Source organism: Danio rerio, chromosome 9 (assembly GCF_049306965.1).
Source record: "Danio rerio strain Tuebingen ecotype United States chromosome 9, GRCz12tu, whole genome shotgun sequence".
Taxonomy (NCBI): domain Eukaryota; kingdom Metazoa; phylum Chordata; class Actinopteri; order Cypriniformes; family Danionidae; genus Danio; species Danio rerio.
Window position 1 is genome coordinate 29,597,018 of NC_133184.1, and position 15,251 is coordinate 29,612,268.

Here is a 15,251-nt window from a genome sequence, read left to right on the forward strand (position 1 = left end):
GACCTTATTACAGTGAGGGAGAAAATCATATCTTAGTTTTTATTTTTAAAGCCTTTTTTGGTAAATTACCATAGTACACTATATATCTAATTTGTTGGAGTAATGTTCAAATACCAGATCAGCAGATATACCCTTATTTAAGATGCTATTTTTCACACAGAGTTTGGTCGATATGCATTATCTAAGTATGCTCCATATGTATGGAATGAGCTTCAGTATATACTACATATGAAATCTATACCATCTATTGCTATAGTTAATTAAACACTGTCAATTTAGAACAGCATGCATGTTTTAACAATTGATTATGGTTTATACTGTTTTTGTGTGCGTCTATGTGTTGGGACATGTATTTATTTATTTATTTTTTGTAACTTTGTTCTATGCGGCCGGTCTTGAACAGGACCCCCTGCTATAAGATATACTGTCTCTCAATAGAACACACTTGGATAAATAATAATAATTAAAAAAAATTATATTTATGCTAATTTAAATAGTTTTCATTTTTTTTTAATATTTTTCATTCGCAGGTTTGTAAATAGCTAAAATGCTAAACTGCTATTTTGCAATTGTTCATAATAAAACAAGTACATTTTAAATGTATTTAAACAAGCAAAAAAAGTCACAACGATCAGTGCAATTAAGATGCTTAACATATGAATGAAACGTTTCTGTTTTAGGCTTGAAAATGAGACTCTGGAGGGCCACACAAGGCAGGGCAGCACAGGGGCTAAAAATATGTTCTGGTTCGGTGCAAAGAGACGTTGAATTCAGTGTCAAATTCAGAAGTGTGCTGTAGTGTCAGAGCGGTGCATTGGGGGAAGGCACACCAGTTGGCACACATTGGAGGCAACTGAGTTCAGCAGCGCTGGGAGAGAAATGGGTGGTGGACCATATGCGCATCTTTTATCAAGCAAGCAGGTGTGGTAATTATGCATGTGCCGGGAGGAAGATGGCAAGTGTGTGTGAGTGTTCGTGTTTTTGCATGTTTATACAGTCATGTTTACAAGAGCTATCTTGTATCTTGGCTCTAAGATAACATGGCAAAGCAAAATGTTGTTTTTTTGGCTTGCTCTTTTTTTGGAGCATTTCTTTACTTTTCTGCTTTGGAGAATTTTAGAGATTTTGCTTTAAGTGTAGACGTTTGCTGCAAGATTAAGGCTTGCTGTAAGTGCAGACATTCATGTGGTCAAAAGCATCCCAACAGTCCAATTCTACAAAAATTATGGGATGTGTTGTTGAAGTGTGCAAGCCAGAAATGAAACTTGCCATGAAAAAAAAAAAAAACTGAATTTACCACAGTTTTTTGGCTCTCAGTGCAGAAATGAAAGTTGATACTCTTTCCTAATTGTTTTACATTGCCGGTGTTCAAGTACATTTTTGAAGCTTTTTTGCCATATTAAATTGAAACATAGGAAAAAGCCCATACATATATTTTGCCACCCAATCAAAGAAATCAGTAAAAAAAAGTTTGTCCATCAGAAACAGATGAAAACAGCAGGTGAATACAGTAATTTCTCTTCTTCGTCTTGTGAGCCAAAGTGCACATAAACACTAGGTGTAAACAGGGCCTCATTGGGAGTTGTAATTGTTTAGTTATATTAATACACAGTACATTTTGCCCCAATTCTGACCTGTATGGTTTACTTATGGTGTTTTGCAGCAGTATATTCTTAATATTAATTGGAATGGTGCAGTATGTCCAATAAGTGTGTATCTATATGTATTTGCTTATGTATGTTTGTACTATGTAATCCTTTTAAGTGTCATCTTAATCTTTAATTAAACACATTTGTTGATTACAAGAAGGTTGCTGGTTTGAGCCTTGGCTTGGTTCTGTTGGCATTTCTGTGTGGAGTTTACATGTTCTCCCCGTGTTCTTGTGGGTTTCCTCCAGCTGTCCGGTTTCCCCCACAGTCCAAAGACATGCGGTATAGGAGAATTGGGTAAGCTATAACTGTCTGTAGTTTGTTTGTATAAATAAGAGTGTGAGGGTGTTTTCCAGTGATGAGTTGCAGCTGGATGGGCATCCGCTGCGTAAAACATATGCTGGATTAGTTGGCGGTTCTTTCCGCTGTGGTGACCCCTGATTAATAAAGGGACTAAGCCGAAAAGAAAATGAATGAAGGAATGAATTTACTCTTCCCAGCCCCCTCGAAATGACTTTTCTTTCATTTCTGGTCTAATGGAATGCCTTTAGGGTGGGTCTATCAGGCCGTATCTCATTTATGCCCTGCTTTCTTCAACTGCTCAGTATTCTTCCATTTTGTTAGCAATTATCCAATGATCCAATCACTTCCCAATGTATGAAATCATGCACCACCCTACATTTTTTTTTAATTTCACGACTGTTTGAATTGGATGTACATCCCAATATGAGAAAAAAACAACAACAACAAAAACCTTAACTTATGTTTCATGGCGACTTTAACAAAAGTGTGATATTTTTTTTTTTTATCCGTGCGGCTGCTAAGTAGCAGTAGACAGAAATGTACATAAGATTTGTAATAAGGAAAACCTACACTACCGGTAAAAAGTTTGGGGTCAGTAGGATTTTTAAATGTTTTAAAATAAGCTTCTTCTGCTCACCAAGGCTACATTTATTTAATCAAAAATACAGTACAAATTGTAAAATTGTGAAATGTTATTCCACTATAAAAATACTATTCAAAAGTAGCGTATAATTCAATTTTAATGATTTTAAAGATTAATTTTACTCCAGTCTTCAAAGTCACATGATCCTTCAGAAATCACTAATATGAATTATTATTATTATTATTATTATTATTAATTTAATGATAATAAAATCAATAATGACGAGTAATAATTTAATTTGAAACTACATACAATAAGAAAGCAGTTATTTAAAATTGTAATAAATATTTAACCCTTTTTTTACATTTAATAAATGCTACCTTGATAAACAGAATAATTTTCTTTAAAAAAAAAAGTACAAAAAAATGACCCTAAACTTTTGCCTGGTTCTGTAATTTAAAATAAGAACTGAAGTTTCCATTAGAAGCAATACAGCAAATAAAACGTTAAATCAATCAGGATCTATAATATGATCCATGTTGCTTTGGTCTTCGGAAGACATCATCAGAGATGCAAAAGCATGTATGAATCACTTAAGCCCTGTCACTAGCAGTAATTATTGCAGTGCTTTCGAAAGGTCAATGCGAAATGGGGTGAAAGTTGTAATCGTTTTCAATTTGAGAGCCATGTTATAGAGCTTGCCTGGCGAACGCTGTGGCATTGAGGGTTAGATTATCGGATTCTTGAATCCATAGAGTTCAATGCATCACATTGATGTGAGTCACATGACTAGACCTTAACGGAAATCCTCCTTTTCTTATCTCTGTATCTGTGCTCTTCCTCTCTCATTGCCCTCACCTCAGCGACAGACAGTAGCTCTACAGTTCAATAACTATAATCTCATCACGAGGTGACATGAGTCTAGGTGGAGGAAGCCATTTTATACCGCAGCTTTAATTAAGACAATCACTCCCCCATCCAGACGTCTGGGTGTCCGCGTGTGTATTTATCGCTCTGCTTCCCAGAATAACTGTTTATTGCCGTCTGTCCTGACTAATCATTTGCTTTCATTTCATGCTTTCATTTTTTATCAGTCATCGCCAATTTGCTGGGTGTCTTTCTCTCTCTCTCTCATGCCATCTCTGTGTTAGGCTGGCTGCTTGTCTGTTTGTCTCTCTCCAGTTTTCTCCGGAGCCTCCTGTGGATCGTCGGGTCAAGCTGTCAGATCGATAACGCCACAGGAAAGTGCCATTACTTTGCGTGTGTGCAGGTGGTGTGTTTTCAACATCAAACGCAGATCTCCCAAACATTGAAGCAAACAGTCTCTGGGTGACAGTGAGTGGACGTGTGTGGGAACACGGACAGTCTATATATGTGCACCCGAATGTGTGTGTGCATTCACTCACAGCTCAGTATTTATACTTCCTTTCTAGACTCAATTGTACACTTGATATAAGAATTATTTAAGTTTAAATTTAAGAGTTATGCATTGCTGAATTTCATATACAATTACCCTCCATTTGCATAAAATCAAGAGTTCACACTTAGCTAAAGCTAATCCTAATTGAAGGTTTGGCATGCTGTCCGGGGAGACAGCCCTGAGCTCGAAGATTCTTGAGCCTGGGGTATAGAAGGGGGTCTGATATTAGGTAGGTCTCGAGAGCTTTCCCAGTGTAGAATGAAAAGAGGGGGAGACGGGGTGAATAAGGGGGTTCTACAAAAACAAACATAAAGGAGGTGAGGAAAACGGGCAAATTTTGTAGGCTTGAATTGATTTGATTGATCCATTATAGGCGACACAGTGGTGCAGTAGGTAGTGCTTTTGCCTCACAGCAAGAAGGTCGCTGGGTCCCTGGTTCGAGCCTCGACTCAGCATGTTCTCCCCGCATTTGCGTGGGTTTCCTCCGGGTGCTCCGGTTTCCCCCACAGTCCGAAGACATGCGGTACAGGTGAGTTGGGTAGACTAAATTGTCCGTAGTGTATGAGTGCGTGTGTGTTCATTCCGCTGTGGCGACCCCGGATTAATAAAGGGACTATGCCAACAAGAAAATGAATGAATGAATGAATGGTCTATCATATAATTATTGGTGTGAAGCTATCTGTGGTCAATCATAGCACGTGATCCTCTCAAAATTAGTTCATAAAACTTCACTTATTCTAATGCCAGATATACTAACAGCTAGTGTCATGCAAATCCTAATTTGATGTTCAAAAACTAAAGTCAGGATTTATTAAACACACAGAGAAACGAGGAAAATGTGTGGACACAGTAATTTGCATATGCATTAGAGCCTTATCTTTTCAATAGTTTTTTTATTTATTTTAAAGCATTTATTTTTTATCTGTATCCATGTGGAAAACTGCATGAGATTTGTAGTGAAAATGTTTTGTGAAAAAATATTTATAAGCTCTTCACTGGTTTGGTTTCACAAGGCACAAACGTTTAACACAGCTAATCTAAATAAAAAGATTTATGCACTTTTGGAAGCCTCAAAACTGGGCCATTACCCAACTTATCATATTTCTTATTATTACCCAACTTTACGGCATTGAAGAGCCAGGAAAAACTGCAAAACTACACTGGCTGTTTGTCTGAAAGAAGAAAGTAATACACTGAGGAGGCCTAAATTATCGGGTAATTTTTTATTTTTTGGCTGAACTATTTTTTTAACGCTGGCATGTCAATCAATGCTGATTCATATATTTCAGAGTTGAACCTTTTTTTTAAAAATATATTTTAGGGATTCATCTTTTTTTCATTTAAAATCCTTTTGAAACAAATTATCACTAATTAAAACTATATATAGAATAAAATAAAATGCAGACCCATCAAATTATCAGTAGCTATGTTTCCATCCAAAGATGCAATTTAATTTATGAGCAAAACAGAAATATTGTATAAAAGGCGCAGCTTAAACAAAGCAGCGTTTCCCTCCAAGTAGTCAAAGGGAATAAAATCGTCACTTCCTGATTAACTGGTGGCAAATATCAAAAGTAAAACTTAATTTTCCATGTAAAAGCTGCATGCAGCTTTTTCTTATTTAATAAATGACTTGCGCCTTAGAAGATGATGTCGACAATCAATGAATGCCTGGTGGCGTTTGAAGAAGTGGAGCACAGACGCTCTTGACAATTCTGAAGGTCATTAATAATATTATAACACTAATACTGAGATGGTTAAGGCATTTTAAAATGACCAAAACAACATTACAGATGTTTTACAGTGTGCTCAGCCTGCTTTTTTGTCCATCCACGCACATTTTTATTATCACAGTTTAATCTCTTATAAAAAAATCACATGACTTTTTTAATGGGCATACTGTAATTTGCTGGGTAAAAGTGTTTCCATTGTAGTTTATGCGCATCTTTTCTTATCGAATGAAAAATTTATCCTACTCAGTTGTGTGCATATGTTATTAATGTGTATTTTCAAAACTTATGCGCATCCTGGTGTTTCAACCAATTTTTTATGAGCATATCCAAAATGTGCATAACAATAGAAGGATGGAAATGTAGCTAGTGTCTGTATCAGCAAATATCACTCAGAACAATCAGTTATTCATTCATTTTACTTCAGCTTGGTCTCTGATTTACCAATGGTCACCACAGCAGAATGAACCATAAATTATCTCTTTATATTTTTTACACAGTGAATGCCCTTCCATCCGCAACTAGGTACTGGAAAACACCGATACACACTCGCATTCACACACACAGTCATACACTATGATCAAATTAGTTTATTAGTTTTCTAAATTCAATTCACCTATACCGCATGTCTTTGGATTGTGGGGGAACCCGTAGCAAACCCACGCAAACAAGGGGAGAACATGCAAACTCCACACAGAAATGCTAACTGCCCAACAGGAACTCAAACCAGTGGCCTTCTTGCTGTGAGGCAACAGTGCTAACCACTGCACCACCATGCCACCACAATCAGTTATTTAATATAAATATATATATACAAAATGTTGTCTAGTTAGGCGCCTTGCTATGTTTTATAACAGAGCTTAATGCGTCTCTTAGTGCATGTTCCTTTTCTCATTCTTTGATTCCCTTTCTCACACATTATAGTGCATGTGTGTGGAGATCTATGGCCTTCATCTGTCAGCCTGTATTAATAGTCAAAGCATTTTAATAATGCATTAACCATCAATTATTAAGTGTGTGTGTGTGTGTGTGTGTGTGTGTGTGTGTGTGTGTGTGTGTGTGTGTGTGTGTGTGTGAGAGAGAGGGGTGGATGTGGCCTAGCAGCACGCCAATATTTGATTTGATCAGAGCAATAGAGTCCAGGCGTTCAGAGATAAAGAGGCACACATACACACACAAGAACCTTTAACTTGGCAAGAGCTCCGGCTCTTCGTTTGCTTTGACCTTTCCAGAGCCTTTATTTTCAGATTAACTGTACAAGAGGGGGTACGGATAAGACTAATATTTTATTTATGATGGGAACTGTACACATCTGATTTTTTTCAACAGCTTTTTAAGCACCGTGTCAATTAATTTTATATGTATGGTATCTTTTGCTTGATGCATAATCCATACACCAAGCAAACGCTTTTTCTTTCACATGAGGAGTGTTAGAAATGCAGTGTGTGTTGGGCAGCCGGTTGATGCCCAGATGAAAGGAGAAAAACAGTAAAAGTTTCATATATTCTCTATAGTCAAAGCTGCTGTCTTGCAGTTTTCCAGAAAAAAAATTGGGGGGAGGTCAACAGGAAGCACAAACAACAAGAAAAAGTTAAGATGAAGAGGGTCTTGGTTGAATATCTAAAGCAAAGTGAGTACAAGAAAGATGTGTTCATTGAAATCTTGTCACAAAGGCATATAGACGGTGTCTGAAACAAAGATGCATTGATGATACATATCGAACAGGAGAGCATTTGTTTAGTACAGTGGCCTGCGGTCTGGTGCATCACATTAAATAAGCATTATGAAAAAATTAAATGAAGGAAGTTCCTCATAAAATTTATGTTTACAGTATATGACATTTGCATCTATTGGCAGATAAAAATGTGTCACCTTATCACATAGTATTGTGATAGTACGGGTTAATTTTAGGGTGATACTATTTATTTAGGGTGCTTTCACACCTGTGAATCGATTCAGTTGTTCCGAAACAGAGATTAAAATTGTTACATTGTTGCTCTTTGCTCTTGGAGCGGTTCGCTTTCACACTGCAAAGTTTCTAATCGGACCAAAAGAGCTAAAACAAGTCACGTGGGAGTAAACTCTCCTTACATTGGTCAGAGTGTCAGGGTTTATTTTGCAGCGTCCCGCTAAGCTGTCAGGAGAGGTGGTGGTTTGGTGGTGATTGACAGGGTGCGCACGCGTAACGTGTCTGAGGAGAGACACGGTGGGGAGGGGTGAGAAGGGTGCGCGACGATGCCTATTTGAGGACTGGGAGAGAGACGCGAGATTACCGGGAGATCATCCCTCGTTTGCGGGCATCCGGAGACTCGCGAAACTTCCCGCCCTACTCATAATTCTCTCTTCATATAGCCGTAAGCCTATTACATATCCATAAAACACTGTGATATAACCGCGCTCGGATCGGATCGCTTTCTCACTGCAATCGAACCGCTCCAGGGTTCGTTTCAATCGAGCCCCACCTCATTCAAGTGATCTCGAAACGATTACTTTGGCGCGGAACAGAGCGCGATTGCCCTGTTCACATATGCCAATCGAACCGCGCTAACTGGGCAAACGAGATACGTTCCGAAACAAAAGTGTAGGTGTGAAAGCACCCTTAATCTCTGCCAAGCTAAGAAGAAGCATTTGCAATATTTATTTAAGCTATCATTCACATTAAGAGATAAGAGATGCTGTCTTATTAAACTACTGCTGTCTGATATTTGCCAAAGGCAGTTTGGGCTGCAGTTATCTTGTTGCTAGTAGCTTTCCAGCATCATTTTTATTTTTTTGTTTAAACCAAATTAAGCACAAATGCAATCCTTTTTTCCAAGCACAACGTATAAATATTTCATATAATGAGATGGTAAAGCAAACTGATTAGAGCTGCATGATAATTATCATATATATATATTTTTTTGTTTTTTGATAGAGAGATGGTTTACCCAAACAATTTCATCATTTACTCTCCATTTCTTCTAAACCTGTTTGGGTTTTTTCTTCTGCTAAACAGAAAGAAAGATATGATGCTCATCAATCTCAATCACTCAGATGTCCACAATGCAGCTCTGCCCTTTATATTTGGCCAGAGGTGAACTGGTCACTCCAGCTTTTAATCAATTGGTGGAGTTTTGGTTCCTTGCCACTGTCGCCTCTGAAGCTGCTCTTCAGTGGATCGTCCTTCAGTTGTGACATATGAATCAAACTAACTTGAACTTCAACCGTGACATTTATATTAAACTGAACTGAATCAGTTTTAATTGAACTAGAACTACAACATCATTCTAGTACTACACTCCTGCCCGCCTGCCTGATATGCTGGAATGTTCCACAATCTGAAATATTGTTATAGCTTTTTATTTTAATTTCTTTATCTATGTTAAGCTGCTTTGGGGAAAAAAAATTATATTTGTGAAAGCATGGTAGAATTAAAGATGAACTGACGAATGCTGAACAAAAAATCATCCACTGATTTACTTTGTTACTTACTTATTGCCATGGATGTCTGACTGCTATTTTTTTCTAACATTCTCAAAACTTTCTTGTTTTTTTTTGTACTGAACAGAAGAAAGTAATTCATAAAGGTGTATAATCATTTGAGTAAACGGTGAGGACATCTTCCTTTTTTGGATGAACTGTCTCTTTAACGAGATAAGATGATTTTATCCTGTACACAAGCTTTTTAGGCAATTTCGGTGCTGGATGTGTTTTATTAAAAGATAACTTTGTATAGTAACAGTACATTTCCTTCCTTTTACATTTCCCCATTAGTACTTATTTATGTTTATTAAATGTGTGTTTTAACTATGTTTATCCATTGGACTGTAGAGTGAACTGATTAGAGCTGCATAAATTAACTTCATAATTACAAGCCATTAGGGATAGCAGCAAAGCCATTTTTTCATGTATGTATTAGTTGTGGCTGTATGTCACTGCTGTATTTCAACTATTAATGTACAAATGTGCATTTCAATGAAGATGTTATTTCATCGTAAGAAGTGTTATCAAATGTCTTATTCAAATCATGCCCACATTATTATCAGATTTTTTTTTGTGAAATTGCTGATAATGTAAATACAGTTTAATGAATTATTATAATGTTATTACAATTACAAAGCAATTATGTGTATTTAATATAATTAACATTACCTAAAATGTTAATACAATTACAAATTATTTGTACAATGCAATTGATTTAATCACAATGTAATTACTATGTAACTACAATGTAATTGTAATTGCAAACTATAATTTAATCACAAAGCTATAAAAATACAATTAATTTCAATGTAACAACATAACACAGTAAAATAATTGCAGTGCAATGTAATTACAGTGTTAAGTAATGTAATGACAATGTAATTAATCATTTCAACGTAATGTAATTGTAATTTAATGTGACATGAATTTAATGTCATGGCAGTGTAATGCCATGACAATATAATAGGGTATATAAGGAGCTAGTGCTAAAGGGCTAGCTCGGAATTTGCCAGTAACTTGGGTTAAGCACTTCCGGAGAACTGTATGCCATTGCAAAATTGGCGCATTTAAGTTCTGTTATCTTTAAAAAATCAGCGATCTCCACTGGTTGAGTTATATATACAGTAAGTCTTAAATTGTACAAGAAGCACTGCATTCAATTACATTTTTCCCGCAATGTCTTTATAATATGAGCATTTATTTTAGTCCAGTATATTCAATGGAGCTTCTACGCTAGCCTGCCGATCCTAACAGGCACGTGCGCTTGAGCAAATAACCACGCTTGAGCAACACACTCTTGAGCAACTAAATTATTGACAAAGTCTATTTAACTGATTGTCTCCTCAATACATTACAACATCAATGCTGTAAAAGGAACTGTATAAAATAGAAAAAAAGTCAGTATTGTTATTAATAATGTGTATCTGTCTGTTAACACACACCCAAAACCTAGACCTTTGCTCCGCTTCAAATCGCATGCACAGTATCCGTTTGGATAAACAGTGTTTATTTATTACTATGAAGCGCGTTCGCTGACAGTCACGCACTGTTTTGAGGATTGCATAGGAGGGGCGACAGCACCTGTGATTAAAAAGGAAGGGAATCGCACCATTTTTATATTTATTTCAAAGTGTAAGCATAAAACAGACTCACATTTAAGAGCAAGGGGCATCCCCAAGTAATTCGGCGGTATGGGTTGCGTATAGGGAAAATAGCTCTTTAATGTTTATTTTCACCCTTCAAAGAAATATAATATGGGAGAAATAAAAGAAAATAAATTTTTTTGGGATAATAGAGTAATGGAACTGTAAAATACGGGGAAATCCCAGAAAAAACGTATGGGTTGACAGTTATGCAATATCTTTTGGAAGTCAGAAATTCAAGGTATCGTTCTCCATATCTGATGACTTTCTAGAGTGAGCCTATTGTGATCACAAAATTTATATGTTTACTTGAATGTAAAGTGTGACAACTGACCCAGATAGTCCTGTACATCAGGATGCATTATGCAAGAAAGCATTACCATATAACTCAATTCTAATTCTGATTCAAAACAGTTATTGCAGAAGCCAGTGGACCAAGTGCTTCGCCAAAGAATAACATATGCAACACAATCATAAATCCTCATGAATACTACTGGGTTTCACATCTGGGCCTGCCCAGCTCATTAACCACTACAATACCATAAAAAGCACTGACCTTTTCTGATGCAGTGCATGCAAAGATACTCGCACATTTAACAAAGATTGAAAGAGCAAACATTTCAATGTTAACTTAAGCTTGATTTAAATCTGAGTGGCTACGCGAGCTGCCTGAAAATTATTTCATGCATCTACGCTTCCGTGTCAACAATTTCCTTCACGTAACGTACAGGATAGCGAGTATGTCAGGAATGTGAATGTAAGTGTGGGATGTACAGATACTCTGCATGCCCGGAATAGCAAACGCAGGCTGAATTGAATGTGAGCTGGATTGCTAATATCTGGAAAAGCACAACATAACATAAAGATACAGGTATCATTTTTCTAAGATGTTTTTAGGTCAGACAATTAAACAAAACAAGCTTAGCCCACTGGAAAAATAAGGAATTTTCTGCAATTTGCTATCCACGAGAGTTCATAACTGATTAAGGATTATTCCAGTAATATCTTATTTTGATGGTCCCCTTTAAACATTCTGTTTACTTTAAATCAGTGTTTATCAACGGCTGGGTTGTGACCTAAAAATAGCCATTTGGAGAGGGTCTCTAAGTGTTTTTATGATTCATGGCTTTGATTTTGAAAGATATGTGTGAAAGCTGTTGATGTTTCTGTCAGATGTGGTTCAACTAAGTGCTTGTGCAAAACACATTCTCCAACTCAGCGGTTCTCAATCCTTGTCCTCATATTCCCCCTGCTCTGCACATTTTGGACGTTTCTCTTACTACTTCCGAGGTTTGTTCCATTTGTTTGTAAGTGCCTTGTAAAGTGGACATAAATAATCTTTCACATTTCTGTAATACGTTTCTTCTGAAGATGCTGCAAACAGTGTAATGCAAATATTTGTTTTTATATGAAGTAAACTTCAAGTTAAGCTTGTTTTCCATTTGCAAGGGGTAAAGTATATAGGGAACTTGTTGACCAAAATAGAGCTCCTTTATGGAGTTCTTTTTAACAAGCTGGTTAGCTAGATCAATGTGTTAAACAAGTGAGAAATGCAAAATGTGCAGAGCAGGGGGTCACAAGGACCATGCAGTATTGACAACTGCTGCCCTAATTTAGCATTCGGGAATATAAAATGTTCAAGGTATTGAACATGTGAAGAAAAATGCAGAATATACAAACATTTATCGTAATACTAAAATCTTAAGCATTGACTTATGCTTACCAAAACTAAAATGGACAACATTACCCAAATTCAGTGTAATTTTTAAGCTCTATACTAAAGTATTGTTTTATAATTAGCATCCTGCAAATGTTAAACTACAGGTGCCAAATGTGAGCCAAATCTCTTGTGTTGTTTTGTCTGACAGACATGTTATTAAGTTGCATATACAGTAGTTATTTACGTGCAGTTAAAGGTTCAGTTTACTTGCAAATGATGATTTACTAATTTACTTACCCCCATGCCATTGAAGATGTAAATGAATTTTTATCTTAAGAATATTTTTAGCTGAAACCGTGAACACTGGTGATTAATAAAATGCAAGTCAAGCGCTACCAGCACTCTCAGGGTCAAAAGCATATGCATGCAAATTAAAAATACCCATTTTATGAAGCTAAATTAACATTTTTGGGGCAACTACTCTTCTTTTATATCTCGTCAATTAAATGTTAGATTTTAATGACGTTTTTTATTGGTCAGACAGATTACCAAAATATTAACAACTGTCCATTTAAAAGAGTATATTGTCAATTATGTAGCAATACTTAAAACAGAAGTCACATTGAAACGAAGCGACTTTCCGTTGCTAAATGCAGCAGATTTAAATATGAGCTAAATCTGTATGGGGAAACATTTTCACTCTGATCCCAAATCTTCACTTAATCCCTATAGAAATGGCTGTGTTTCACTTGTAAAAATGAGCTGAATTACAGTGAAAGTGTCCGTAACTTCAGAAGGAGGCTGCTGGACAGGCAAATCACAAGGTTTTGGAACTGGTTTTGAGTGTTTTGGGATGTTATGAGTTTGGGAAGCACATTAGGGAATCCATTCGTAACCTCATCAACAACAGTAGCTGAATCTTGCAGATAATATATGCATTAATATGCATAACAAAGGAAGACAATTAATGAGAGAATAAAACCAATGAGCCGATGTGCATGTGTAAAGGGGGAGGGGGAGAGTTTCTGTTCAATAGACTTGAAAATTATATGGGAATCCTCCCTCGAAACAATAAGAACCGGAGACAGTGGGAGGATGAGGTGTGTCTGTGTCTCTCTCTGTGTGTGTGTGTCAAGGTGCTCCAAAAGAGTCATTATTTAGCTCATTTACAATGTCTGAGTTGTGTCATAAGTAATACAATGATATTAATGGATGGTGTGTGTGCATCTGTGGGCAGTTTTTATTGTATTGGCCTGTCTCAATCTCACAGAGGAAGCTCAATTAATAATGACAGATAGGAGGAATTTAAATGGACTTTGAAATTGCTGTGAAATTATAATATAGGAGCCACTGAATAAGTAAGCATGATTGACAAGCGTTTGCACTACAGTTGTAGTCTTATAAATGACACTTCTAATTGTTTTGTTTTGTTGTTTTAGAATTTATCACCACCAGAGGCAGCAAATGGAATTGCAATCTGTTTGTAAGACTGCAGAGGTCAGACTGGATGCTGTTGAAGTCAAAATAACAATTAATTATACAGATTTTGCAGTTTCCTACAAATGATCTGTGCAATTATTCTTTTAGTAAAATTCATGTGATATAAACTTTGTTCAAACAGCTGTCTTTCCCTTTTGCAACAGTGCGTTTATGAAGAAGGAGACAGTCTGATCATTCAGTCGGTTCAAAATCATTTAAAATTAACCAACAGCAAAGCACAACGATACAATATAGTCCTGTCCGACACTTTTCTTGAGAACAAATCTCTCAAAACTTTTGATTTGTTTTTAATCTAAGTGATGGATTTGTATTCAATGGAGACTCTCGATTTTCACTGTCAAGTAATGGTAATATTAATGTACATCATTTAAGATTCTTTGTTGTTGAGATTTCTGAACTGATCTGCAAACTTTCCATTGATGCCCATGAGAAGAGTATCAAGAGTATCAGTCATATCACCCTGCAGCCCAAGACCGGTTACTCACTGAAGCTAAGCAGGGCTGAGCCTGGTTAGTACCTGGATGGGAGACCACTAGGGAACACTAGGTTGCTGTTGGAAGTAGTGTTAGTGAGGCCAGCAGGGGGCGCTCAACCTGTGGTCTGTGTGAGTCCTAATGCCCAAGTAAAAGTGAAGGGGACACTATACTGTCAGTGGGCGTCGTCTTTCGGATAAGACGTTAAACCGAGGTTCTGACTATCTATGGTCATTAAAAATCCCATGGCACTTCTCGTGAAAGAGCAGGGTTGTAACCCTGGTGTCCTGGCCAAAGTCCTTCTATCGGCCCTTATGATCATGGCCCCCCAATCATCCCCTTCCACCGAATTGGCTCTATCACTGTCTTTCCAATGGTGAGCACACTGGCGCCGTTGTCCTGTGGCTGCCGTCGCATCATCCAAGTGGATGCTGCACACTGGTGGTGGTGTGAAGAGACCCCCCCCCCTCATGATTGTGAAGCGCTTTGGGTGTATGGCCATACACAATAAATGCTCTATATAAATACGCATTACATTACATTACATTACAGCTCTGATGTGACAGCCGTATCATCCTGCAGCACAAGACCAGTTACTCAGTGAAGCTAAGCAGGGCTGAGCCTGGTTAGTACCTGGATGGGAGACCACATGGGAAAACTAAGTTGCTGTTGGAAGTGGTGTTAGTGAGGCCAGTAGGGGGTACTCATCCTACAGTTTGGGTGTGTCCTAATATCCCTGTATAGAGAAGGGGACACTATACTGTCATTGAGCGCAGTCTTTTGGATGTATGCTACATTCACATATAAATTGCTTCACTTATCAGGACC

General features: G+C 37.1%; 1 protein-coding gene across 3 annotated transcripts in view; it reads right to left on the reverse strand.

The window, feature by feature from the left end:
• kcnh3 (potassium voltage-gated channel, subfamily H (eag-related), member 3) overlaps positions 1-15,251 on the reverse strand; it is a 201,790-nt gene that overhangs the window by 20,166 nt on the left and 166,373 nt on the right. The gene's annotated exons all lie outside the window — the stretch shown is intronic.